Below are 10,970 nucleotides of genomic sequence, written 5' to 3' on the forward strand. Positions count from 1 at the left end.
ATTGTTGTTAAAGATTCTTCATTAAGCCTTCAAATTGAACCCCTCTCTATCTCTTGTAAAAGATCACCATTCACACATAACAAGTAACTAAAATCTCTCTGTATATTTATATATTTTTTGTTGTTTGTTTTCAATTAGATTTGATCCATTCATCCCTTTAATTTGATCGTGTTTACTGTTCGGTCACTTTTGTGTTTTCCAATTGGTAATACATAGATCAAAACATTAGAATTACAATTTCCATTTATTAGGCTTTCGGTATGGTTTTTATGTGTACACTACACATATCAGTTGCTATTAAAAAACCACAAATCGTGGCCAAGGACAACAATATCAACAGCAGGAAAGACCAGAGCAATGGAACAACGAAGTCCGGTGAGCCGTAGCCTTTCTCTCCTCTCAGCCTTTCTTTATCAGTGAATGCCGGGTTTTTTTTTTTAATAATAAGGGTTAATGCTTAAATCACTAATTTCTAGGGAGTAATAATGACATTACTATGAGTGTTTTTTGATCCTTAGATTTAATAGTAATCAATGGTCCATAAAATGTGTAACTCTTGTGAAGTTACACCAGGTGTAAGATGGGTTCAAGTTACACCTGGTGTAACTTCACAAGAGTAACACTTGGTCTAACTTTACCTTTTGTGAATCATTGATTAATATTAGATCTAAGGGTAAAAAAAAAAAACAGGTAGTATCATTATTACTCCCTAAAAATTAGTGATTTAGGCATTAACTTTTCTTATTAAATGAAAAAAAAAAAAAAAAAAAACCCACAGCATTAACTCTTTTTTTTTTTTTTTTTCGTCCATATCTTCATCTTCTTCCTCTTTTCTTTCTTTTTGCACTATACTTTCAGGCCTCCATCATGAATGGTGGTTGGAATAATTCTGAAAATAACATCTCAAGTCTTTTCTTCTTCTTAGACTTGTTGTTGGAAAAAATTCTGAAAATAACAAGTCATTTTCTTCTTGCTAGGCTCACTGTTGAAAGAATTCTGAATATAACATCTCTATATATAAACAAAATATTTTAGTCAAGATTCTCTCTTAAAGTTAATGTGAAAGTTCTTCTCATGGTTCCTCCACAAAGAAATTTCTTCAACAGAAAACGTACCATCCGATTAAAAACTCCTTTATAGATGCAAGACTATTATTAATAGTGGTAATGGAAATCCAAATTTAAGAAATATCTTTTCACTACATAGTCTTAGAGCACATGTGGTCTCCTCAACGTCAACTATGAAATTACCTAGTAACACCAGATGAATAAACAAAAGAAAAGTTATGTGGCTGCTTTCCGACCCAACTATGAGAATTTTATGAATGGTGGAGGCTTGAAAGTATAGTGCAAAAAGAAAGACAAGAGGAAGAAGATGATGATATGGGCGAAAAAAAAAAGTTAATGCTTTTTTTTTTTTCCTTTAATAAGAAGAGTTAATGCCTAAATCACTAATTTCTAAAGAGTAATAATGATACCACTATGAGTGTTTTTTTACTCTTAGATCTAATAGTAATCGATGGTTCACAAAAGGTGTAACTCTTGTGAAGTTACACCAGGTGTAACTTGAACCCATCTCATATATATACTAGCCTTTGAGCATGTGCTCACGTGCATGCCCAAAAAATCTTCTATTTTCTAAATGAAGTTACTCTTCAATAATAAGGGTATTTTTGAATCACTTAAAAGTCCAGTTGAAAGAAGGGAATCCTCTTATATATAGTATAGATATATATGACAAAGAGAGACCTTCCACAAAACATACACATTATTAGCCAACATGCTATAAGGCTTAGAAAGACAATGTGAGACCTTTCACAAAAGGCTTTATAAAGCTTTCGTGTGGACTGAAGCAACACAGGAACCTAATAAAATTTGAAATAGAGGGGGACCATCCATCACTAGTGTATGAAGTCATCTATAAATTTGAGGTTCTGGTTGTATACCCTTTGGATAGTTATTTATCTTTGTATTTTCTACTTGTATAGCACAACAATAAGATCACTATCTGGAAGATAGATAGGACCAAGCTTTCGTATAGATATATACGACAAAGTGGGACCTGTCACAAAACATACACATTATTAGCCAACATGTTATAAGGCTTAGAAAGACAATGTGAGACCTTTCACAGAAGGATTTATAAAGCTTTCGTGTGGACTTAAGCAACACAGGAACCTAATAAAATTTGAAATAAAGGGGGGCCATCCATCACTAGTGTATGAAGTCATATATAAATTTAAGGTTCTGGTTGTATACCCCTTTGGATAGTTATTTATCTTTGTATTTTCTACTTGTGCAGCACAACAATAAGATCACTATCTGGAAGATAGATAGGACTAAGCAATAAAACAGCATAGCAGAACCCCATGTGTATTTGTGCATAATTGGTTCTCATCCATAATAGCAAAATGGAATAGCAATAGTTTTGTTATTAATCAAAGTTAAGTAGGCTGTGGCTTTTTTTTTTTTTTTTTTGGCAGTAACCTAGCCATGGTGGTGGAAGAGCCATGGAGGAGATAGAGAGAGAAACATGCAGAGAAAGAGAGAGAGAGAGATAGTAGACGTATAATTTTTTTTTTTTTTTTTTTTGGTTTAGAAATAAGTATGGAATGTATTAAGTAAAAATAAATAAATGAGATCAGTTAGAATATTAGCATTAATGAGGGTTTTTTTTAATTACCGTTGGATCTACTTAAATCCAATGGTTTAAAAAAAGTGTAACTCTTAAGATCTACAAAACATACCCCACGTATTTTTTTTTTTTTTTTTGTGATTGGAGAAAATAGAAATCTCAGATTATAATAAATGCAAATTATTAATCTTTACCAAAAAATAGAAAAGCCTCTGAGCACGTGCGTGAGTGCGTGCTAAGAGGCTAGTATATATATATATATATATATATGACAAAGTTTAGCTACAAAATTTGTTATAACTTAAAACTACAATATTACTCAATATCTTTTTATTGGAGGCAAATTTTGACAAATCCACAATTGGATTATATTTTCATCTTGAATTCTCCATGCTTGCAAAATTTCTAGAAAATTAAAGATTAATAGCTATGTCACGACGTTTTATTAAAGGAGGCTATCTAATCAACCTGAACAACATTATAAATGTCTGGTGAAACATCTTCCATCTAGACCAACAAATGAGGACATAATATTGCTCATCTTGCTAAAGAATGAGCAACTGCATTACAATGCCTACACACATGGGAAAGACTACAACTTTGGAAAAAGGATGCAAGGTACTTAAATCCTTTGCTAAGTGGCCAAATTGAGCCAAGGAATGGCTTTTGAATTGAAGAGCGTAGATGAGAATTGCACAATCCCCCTCAAGAATGATTTTGTTTAGTCCTATCTCAATTGCTAATTCCAGAGCACTTCGTGCTGCTAGGGTCTCTACCTCTAGAACAGTTGAAGGTAATCGAATTTGTTGTGAGAGGGAGGTCATGACCAGACCCGCTTCGTTTCGTACCACAACACCTATACCAGCACGACTCTCTTGATTGAAAAAAGCTCCATCAAAGTTAATCTTGAAACTGGGATTACCTAGAGTGTTTAATAGGAGTTGTATTTACATATGTAGACCTATATATGCATGATATGTATTAGCAAATATAAATATATGTAATCATATCATATCATATACTATAAAAGTTGAGCTTAGAAGCCGTAGTTGCGCCAAGTGACTTCACCAAATTGTAGAAATTTTTAGATTAATTTAACATGATTACAATCCAGATTCTTCATCTAATTTATCTACTATAATTTCTAAGTTGATAAAATTTTTAATTTGATTACAATCCAAATTCTTCATCTAATCTATTTAATCCTTATTTTTTAAGTGTAGTGTATTATAATTCAAATTCTTCATCTAATCCTTATTTGTACGTGTGGTGTATTATAAAAAAAAAGCAATTTTAACAAAACATGCAACTTATATTAAAAAATAAGTGTTTTAACAAAATATGCTACCTACATTCAACAAAATGTAAAATTTTAAAAAGAGATTAAATTTAGTTGGTTTTCTTCTTTGAAAAGTAAATTTAGTTGGTTGGTGCCACATACAACTACAACTTATAATTATGTCTATCTAAATATTATCAACAAAGCCTAAAATAATAGGATGGAAAGAAAAAAAATTCCAAAGCATAAAATATTAAAATGTGTAGTAGTGTACATACGTAGAAGTATAGCTAATCCCATGAATTATTAAAAAAAAAAAATACCACTTTCATTGGGAGGATATACACACAGGAAGCAATTAATAATAAATTTGTTATCTTTTTTTTTTTTCAAATTTATTTTGTTTAAATTTATTTATTTTTTGGATAAATATCAAATTTTTGGATTAAAAAGAAAAAAAAAGCCAATAACATTAACAACTTGATCTTTTCGGTATATTAGGGAAAAATATTGTAATTAACGTTAACAACTTGATTTTTATGGGGTTTTTTTTTTTTTTTTGATAGGTTGATTTTTTTGGTATTTGATTTTAAATAAATTCCCTCTTTTTTTTTCTTATAACAACTTCTTTACAATTTAAAATTATTGATTTAAATAGAAACAACTTCTTCTCAACTTTTTTTTTTGGTTGAAGTTTACCATGGTTGAAATTTTGTTTATTGGATGAATATAGGAATGATTATGGATAACAGTTTACCTATAATTGTGTCTATCTAAATATCATCAATAAAGCCTAAAATAATAGGATAGAAAGAAAACAAAACTCAAAGCATAAAATATTAAAATTTGTAGATGTGTACGTAGAAGTATAGCTAATCCCATAAATTAAAAATAAATATATATAAATAAAAAAAACCACTTTCATTGGGAGGATATACACACAAGAGGAATTAATAATAAATTTGTTATCTATTTTTTTTTTTCAAATATATTTTGTTTTAATTAATTTATTTTTTGGATAAATATCAAATTTTTGGATAACAAAAAAAAAAAAGCTAGTAACATTAACAAATTGATATTTACCATATATTAGAGGAAAAAAATTTTAATTCACGTTAACAACTTGATTTTTATGGTATTTGACTTTAAATAAATTCCTTCTTCTTCTTTTTTTTATTTTTTTATTTTTTTTTTTTTTTTTTTGTGCTTATAACAACTTCTTCACAATTTAAAATTATTATTTTTAAATAGAAACAACTTCTTATCAACTTTTTTTTTTGGGTTAAAGTTTACCATGGTTGAAATTTTGTTTGTTTGATAAATATAGGAATGATTATGGATAATAGTTTTTTTATACCGTGACTCTCATCTTTAGATTTTCAGGTCACTATAAATAATAAAACCAAATTCATGATTTTTTTCATTAATATTTGTCCAAGTTTCTATCATTTTTTAGGGTTATTTGTTTTTCTCTCAAATTCAATCCCTCTTCACTTCAAAAAATAAATTCCCAATTATATATATATAATTTTTTTTATTCATGTTGTTTTTTATTATATTTTTCCAGGGAGTTTCCTTAAGGTTTCAAAGCACTCGATCAAAATTTTTTCTCAAAAAAATTTCTTAAAGTTTATATTTACACATTTTGTTTTTATAGGGTGAGATTTGGTGCCTCCTTCCTCACTTTCAAAGACAAAAATTCAATTCTTACATAAGTTTATCTACTTTTATTTTTTAATGTTTAGTAATTTTGGTTGTTCATAATTCTTAACTATTACATTGAGGTTATTACTTAAATATGCTTTCAAGTATTATTTTTTAATTATCGAATTCAGCATTTTTCATTTTAATATGCACTTGAGTTTTAATTATGCAAACTCCCTTTATATTTTTCAAACATCTCCTTTTATATTAGTTGCATAGTTATTTACCATATTCCATTCAATTAATTTTGGACTTATATGATTTTTATATTTATAAAAACTCAATCTTCCGCAATATACATTCATTATATAACATAAAGTAAAATGTTACTTATTTAAAAAAAAAAATAGAGCAAACGATTACTTTATTTTTATTATAAAAATTATTATTCTTTATTTTCATTAATTTACATATGATTCTTAATAAAGCCGTGCATCGCACGGGCCTAATACTAGTTGTGGGATACCGAAATTTAATAAGCCATATATGCTATGGTTTTTTTTTTAGAATTGCTCTTGACCTCCATATATGTACCTGTTGTTGTTGTTCAAGATTCTTCATTAAGCCTTCAAATTGAACCCCTCTCTATCTCTTGTAAAAGATCACCAATCACACATAACAAATAACTAAAATCTCTCTGTATATTTATATATTTTTTGTTGTTTGTTTTCACTTAGATTTGATCCATTCACCCCTTTAATTTGATCGTGTTTACTATTCAGTCACTTTTGTGTTTTCCAATTGGTTATACATAGATCAAAACATTAGAATTACAATTTCCATTTATTAGGCTTTCGTAGGTATGGTTTTTGTGTGTACACTACATATATCAATTGCTATTAAAAAACCACAGTTTGCGACCAAGGACAGCAATATCGGCAGCGGGAAAGACCAGAGCAATGGGACAACGAAGTCCGGTGAGCCGTAGCCTTTCTCTCCTCTCAGCCTTTCTCTATCAGTTAATGTTGGGTTTTTATTTTTATTTTTTTAATAATAAGAGTTAACACTTAAATCACTAATTTCTAGGGAGTAATAATGAGATTATTATAAGTGTTTTTTGATCCTTAGATTTAATAGTAATCAATGGTCCATAAAATGTGTAACTCTTGTGAAGTTACACTAGGTGTAAGATGGGTTCAAGTTACACCTGGTGTAACTTCACAAGAGTTACACTTGGTCTAACTTTACCTTTTGTGATCCATTGATTACTATTAGATTTGAGGGTCAAAATGAAAGCTCGAAAATGTGTTAAAAAACACAAGAGCTGTTTAGACCCCCAAATTAAAGTTACGGCTCAATAGATTTTACACTAACTTAATTCTAAGTGCGAAATAGTGTAAATGTGAGTGGATAAATAAACAAGCTACTCTAATCCATAATCAAGACAACAAAGCAGTAAAATGGAATGTAAAAGAGTAGGGAAGAGAGATGCAAACATAAGATAACACGCCGATGTGTTATTGAAGAGGAAACTGAAGAACTCGGCGAAAAACCTCTCCGCCGCCCTCCAAGTGGTAATCGATCCACTAGACAATCAGTTGGCATACATGGGTTAGCAAGAGACCCTCCAAGCCTAATCTATCCAATGTACCTAAGCCCTCCAAGTTCTTAATCCAACAAGACTTCTTGAAACCGTATCTTGTCTAGCTCTCCGGATCCCGCAACAAGCTCCATGTTGCATCTGTCATCCTTGGCATCTTTCAATACTTCCCAGCAACACCAAAAACACTTATTACGTTGAAAAGGTGTGGATTGTGTTTGGGTACAAATCTCCTCTCAAGGTATGATAATGGGAGAGGGAAGGAGAAGAGGCTACAAAGATTTCTCACTAAGGATGAGTAGCCCTCTCTCAAAAAGATGGGTGTATGTTGTAGAAAACCTATCTAAGGTTTTCCTCTCTGAATGACCTCTTTTACATTTGTGGGTAATGAAGATATATATAGCATGGGTGAAGGGTAAGTAAGTCACACTTAAAAAACCTCCAGACAGAAAGCTTCGCGACTATCTCGCGGGAAGGCCTTACCCGTAAGACACTTGCGAAAACGACAACCTAGTAGGACTCTTCAGCTTCCAGACATGTGCTCCTCACGTGACTCTTTCTTGGGTTAGCTTCTTGCAAGCTTCTCGCGAAATCCACTGATTCTTCACCAACTTGATACTAAACCCAATGCAATAAAATCCCACAAAATACAAGGAATAAAATTAAAGCAATTACAACACTTTTTGTTATGGAATAAAGCCAACATAAAACATAGTTGTAAATCACAATTTTATACAAAAAAACACTCATGGTCGTATTATTACTACTCCCTAGAAATTAGTGATTTAGGCATTAACTTTTCTTATTAAATGAAAAAAAGGAAAAAAAAAAAAAAAACCACAGCATTAACTCTTTTTTTTTTCATCCATATCATCATCTTCTTCCTCTTTTCTTTCTTTTTGCACTATACTTTCAAGCCTCCATCATGAATGGTGGTTGGAATAATTCTGAAAATAACATCTCAAGTCTTTTCTTCTTCTTAGACTTGTTGTTGGAAAAAATTTTGAAAATAATTCTCAAGTCCTTTTCTTCTTGCTAGGCTTGCTGTTGAAAGAATTGTGAATATAACATCTCTATATATAAACAAAATATTTTAGTCAAGATTCTCTCTTAAAGTTAATGTGAAAGTTCTTCTCATGGTTCCTTCACAAAGAAATTTCTTCAATAGAAAACGCACCATCCGATTAAAAACTCCTTTATAGATACAAGACTATTATTAATAGTGGTAATGGAAATCCAAATTTAAGAAATATCTTTTCACTGCAATAGTCTTAGAGCACATGTGGTCTCCTCAATGTCAACTATGAAATTACCTAGTAACACCAGACGAATAAACAAAAGAAAAGCTATGTGGCTACTTTCCGACCCAACTATGAGAATTTTATGAATGGTGGAGGCCTGAAAGTATAGTGCAAAAAGAAAGAAAAGAGGAAGAAGATGATGATATGGACGGAAAAAAAAAAAAGAGTTAATGCTGCGGTTTCCCCCCCCCCCCCCTTTAATAAGAAGAGTTAATGCCTAAATCACTAATTTCTAAAGAGTAATAATGATACCACTATGAGTGCTTTTTTACCCTTAGATCTAATAGTAATCAATAGTTCACAAAAGGTGTAATTCCTGTGCAGTTACACCAGGTGTAACTTGAACCCATCTCATATATATACTAGCCTCTGAGCACACGCTTATGTGCATGCCCAAAAAATCTTCTATTTTCTAAATGAAGCTACTCTTCAATAATGAGGGTATTTTTGAATCACTTAAAAGTCCAGTTGAAAGAGGGGAATCATCTTATATATAGTATAGATATATATGACAAAGAGAGACCTTTCACAAAACATACACGTTATCAGCCAATATGCTATGAGGCTTAGAAAGACAATGTGAGACCTTTCACAAAAGGCTTTATAAAGCTTTTTTGTGGACTTAAGCAACACAGGAACCTAATAAAATTTGAAATAAAGGGGGACCATCCATCACTAGTGTATGAAGTCATTTATAAATTTGAGGTTCTGGTTGTATACCCTTTGGATAGTTATTTATCTTTGTATTTTCTACTTGTACAACACAACAATAAGATCACTATTTGGAAGATAGATAGGACCAAGCTTTCGTATAGATATATACAACAAAGTGAGACCTGTCACAAAACATACACATTATTAGCCAACATGTTATGAGGCTTAGAAAGACAATGTGAGACCTTTCACAGAAGGATTTATAAAGCTTTCGTGTGGACTTAAGCAACACAAGAACCTAATAAAATTTGAAATAGTGGATCCATCACTAGTGTATGAAGTCATATATAAATTTGAGGTTCTGGTTGTATACCCCTTTGGATAGTTATTTATCTTTGTATTTTCTACTTGTGCAGCACAACAATAAGATCAATATCTGGAAGACAGATAGGACCAAGCAATAAAATGGCATAGCAAAACCATGTGTATTTGTGCATAATTGGTTCTCATCCATAATAGCAAAACGGAATAGCAATAGTTTTGTTATTAATCAAAGTTATGTAGGCTGTGGCTTTTTTTTTTCTTGGCAGCAACCTAGCCATGGAGTTGGAAGAGCCGTGGAGGAGATTGAGAGCGAAACGTGCAAAGAGAAAGAGAGAGAGAGAGATAGTAGACATATATATTTTTTTTTTGGTTTAGAAATAAGTATGGAATGTATTAAATAAAAAAAATAAATGAGATCAATTAGAATATTAGCATTAATAAGGGTTTTTATTTTTTTTATTTTTATTATTATTACCGTTGGATCTACTTAAATCCAATAGTTTAAAAAATGTGTAACTCTAAAAATTTACATCAGGTGTAACTTGAACCAATCTCTCTCTCTCTCTCTCTCTCTCTCTCTCTCTCTCTCTATATATATATATATATATGACAAAGTTTAGCTACAAAATTTGTTATAAGTTAAAACTATAATATTACTCAATATCTTTTTATTGGAGGCAAATTTTGACAAATCCACAATTGGATTACATTTTCATCTTGATTTCTCCATGCTTGCAAAATTTCTAGAAAATTAAAGATCAATAGCTATGTCACGACGTTTTATTAAAGGAGGCTATCTAATCAGCTTGAAGAACATTATAAATGTCTGGTGGAAAATCTTCCATCTAGACCAACAAATGACATAATATTGCTCATCTTGCTAAAGAATGAGCAACTGCGTTACAATGCCTACACACATGGGAAAGACTACAACTTTGGAAAAAGGATGCAAGGTACTTACATCCTTTGCTAAGTGGCCAAATTGAGCCAAGGAATGGCTTTTGAATTGAAGAGTGTAGATGAGAATTGCACAATCCCCCTCAAGAATGACTTTGTTTACTCCTATCTCAATTGCTAATTCTAGAGCACTTCGTGCCGCTAGGGTCTCTACCTCTAGAACAGTTGAAGGTAATCGAATTTGTTGTGAGAGGGAGGTCATGACCAGACCCGCTTCGTTTCGTACCACAACACCAATACTAGCAAGACTCTCTTGACTGAAAAGAGCTCCATCAAAGTTAATCTTGAAACTGGAATTACCTAGAGTGTTTAATAGGAGTAGTATTTACATATGTAGACCTATATATGCATGATATGTATTAGCAAATATAAATATATGTAATCATATCATATCATATCATATACTGTAAAAGTTGAGCTTAGAAGCCGTGGTTGTTCCAAGTGGCTTCACCAAATTGTAGAAATTTTTAGATTTAATTTTTTTTTCCTCCTATAATTTCTAAGTTGATAAAAATTTTAACTTGGTTACAATCCAGATTCTTCATCTAATTTATCTACTATAATTTTTAAGTTGATA

The sequence above is a fragment of the Quercus lobata genome, chromosome 12 (genome assembly GCF_001633185.2).
Source record: "Quercus lobata isolate SW786 chromosome 12, ValleyOak3.0 Primary Assembly, whole genome shotgun sequence".
Lineage (NCBI taxonomy): Eukaryota > Viridiplantae > Streptophyta > Magnoliopsida > Fagales > Fagaceae > Quercus > Quercus lobata.